This window comes from Salvelinus sp. IW2-2015, unplaced genomic scaffold, assembly GCF_002910315.2.
Source record: "Salvelinus sp. IW2-2015 unplaced genomic scaffold, ASM291031v2 Un_scaffold4360, whole genome shotgun sequence".
Taxonomy (NCBI): Eukaryota; Metazoa; Chordata; class Actinopteri; order Salmoniformes; family Salmonidae; genus Salvelinus; species Salvelinus sp. IW2-2015.
Window position 1 is genome coordinate 15,172 of NW_019945631.1, and position 2,997 is coordinate 18,168.

The following is a 2,997-nucleotide window of genomic DNA, read 5'->3' on the forward strand; positions in this document are numbered from 1 at the left end:
TCTCTTTCCTGGGGTATCGTATTTCCACAACTGGGGTGGTGATGGAGTGTGACCGCATTGCGGCCGTGCATAATTGGCCGACTCCGACCACGGTAAAGGAGGTGCAGCGTTCTTTAGGGTTTGCCAATTACTACCGGAGGTTTATCCGGGGTTTTGGGCAGGTGGCTGCTCCCATTACCTCACTGCTGAAAGGGTGGCCGGTGCGTTTGCGGTGGTCGGCGGAGGCGGACAGAGCTTTTGGTCATCTGAATGYGTTGTTTACCGATGCTCCCATATTGGCGCATCCGGACCCCTCTTTGCCATTCAYAGTGGAGGTGGAMGCGTCCGAGGCTGGTGTTGGAGCCGTGCTATCACAGCGCTCGGGCACGCCCCTGAAGCTTCGCCCCTGCGCTTTCTTTTTCGAGKAAGCTCAGTCCRGCGGAGCGAAACTATGATGTGGGGGACCGGGAGTTGCTGGCTGTAGTAAAGGCTCTGAAGGTGTRGAGACATTGGCATGAGGGGGCGCAACACTCTTTTCTCATCTGGACTGACCACCGTAATCTGGAGTACATCCGAGCGGCGAGGACTGAATCCTCGTCAAGCAAGGTGGACGATGTTTTTCACCAGATTTCGTTTCACCATCTCATATAGACCAGGTTCCCGTAACGCTAAGGCCGATGCACTGTCCCGTCTCTATGATACCGAGGAGCGGTCCATCGATCCCACCCCCATACTTCCGGCCTCTTCTCTGGTGGCACCGGTGGTATGGGAGGTGGACGCGGACATCGAAAGCGGGCGTCACGGTTAGAACCTACTCCACCACAGTGTCCAGCTGGTYGGAAGTACGTCCCACTTGGTGTTCGCGATAGATTGATCAGGTGGGCCCACACGCTACCCTCCTCTGGTCATCCGGGGATTRATAGGACGGTGCGGGGTCTTAGGGGGAAGTAMTGGTGGCCCACCTTGGCCAAGGACGTGAGGGTTTATGTCTCCTCCTGTTCGTTGTGCGCCCGTGTAATGGCTCTAGACACCTGCTAGAGGGTGAAGTTGATAGCCCCTCCCGTTCCACAGCGGCCTGGTCACACTGTCTGTGTGGCTTCTCTACCGAGTCTTCCTCCGTCACAGATCCTGCGTCGTTGTGGATCGGTTTTTAAGTCCTGCCGTCTCCTCCCTTTGCCCGGTCTCCCTACGGCCCTAGCAGACTGCGGAGGCAGGCAGGTTTCTGCGATCGTATTGCCAGGACCGGCCAGGAAAGTGTGCGAGGTTCGGTCCCATGGGCCGAGATGGCTCAAAATTCACTCCTGTGTTTGAGGAATGGTGTGCAGCGCTCAAGAGAGACCTGGAAGACGTCGCAGGAATCTCTGAAACGGGCCGGTGGGCGGCAGAAGGAAAGATGCTGACCACCACCGCAGTGGGGCCCCGTGTTAACACCGGTGGACCGGGTCTGGCTCTCGACCCGAAACCTGCCGCTCCGCCTGCCCTGCCCGCGTTTGTGGGCCATTTAAAGTCCTGAGGAGGATAACGAGGTGTGTTATATAGGTTACAGCTCCCCTTACTATCGTATTAACCCCTCGTTTCATGTGTCTCTCCTCAGGCCGGTGGTAGCCGGTCCACTGCAGGACGTTGAGGTGCGGGAGTCCTCCGTTCCCCTGGACATCGAGTTCTTGACACACTCAAACCGGTGCGCTTGGCACCTACTACCATACCTTGTTCAAAGGCACTTAAATCTATTGTCTTGCCCAATCACCCTCTGAATGACAACATACACAATCCATGCCTCAATTATCTCAAGGCTTAAAAATCTCCTTTAACCTGTCTCCTCCCCTTCATCTACACTGATTGAAGTGGATTCAATAAGGGATCATAGCTTTCACCTGGATAGTCTATGTCATGGAAAGAGCAGGTGTTCCTAATGTTTTGTACACTCAGTGTATTTGTCCAATAAGATTCAAATTTTTCTGACAACATAACTTTGATGTCAGGAGTACATATACAGTACAAGTGGAGGTATCTCAAATCCTGTCAGTGTTGCAATTCAGTCTTAAGATAAGATTGAATTGACCCCAACTCAGGTAGTGTACAACATATACAAGGATTTGTTTAATATCTTTATTACTGCGCGTGTCTGTCAAAGGGAACTACATAGGGCCGGTTTCCCTGTCCTAGCCTAATTCATCCTAGTGTGTTTTAGTCCAGGACTAGCATAATCTGAGTCCGGGAAACTTTAAATACAAACAGCCCTAATAAATAGCAGAGATAAATAAAGTTATTCTATTTGCTATTCGAGATAGCTCACCTGTCTCCACCATCAGCTCCAGTAAGTCTGTTGTGGGCCTGGAGGGGTCATGGAGTTCAAAGGTGACCAGGAAGGACTGGCCTCTCCTGACKATCAGTCTGTTCACTGAGATGTCATTGGTGTTGTGAGCTGTGTTGTGTTGTTCTTCTCACAGTGGAGCTCTACTTTACCAACGTCTTCAAGAAAAAAATAAATTAATAAATATATAGATACTAAATATATTTTTAATTTGAAACTGAATGATCCCTTAGCCAAAATTCAGATTTTTCCTGATCAATACAACTTTTTTTTCTTCTAGTGTGGGTGTCTGTTTCTGTGTTTGACGTTGTCTTTCCCAATGTTTGTTTGTCACATTTTTGCCTGACAGCAACATAGCAGAAACAGACTGTCAGTTGGGCTAGTTTAGTCCACTGAATAGTAAAAACACTTATAGCCTATTACCATGCAAAATGAAGAAACATTATGCAAAAAAAAATGGCGAAAGACCATACATAGACTTAGGAATTAGAATATAATTCAATATGATCTCTATGTAAAAGTATGAAATGGTATGAGGAACCTATGACAATAATTCAAGTGAAACATGGCAGAAGATTAGTGATGAAAAAAGCCTCTTAAAGGCAGGGAGAATCCCCCCCAAAAGTAAGCCTGTATATTGCACAGGTAACACATTATAGTAAACTACAGTATACCTGTATTCAWATAGTGTATGTACAAAGACA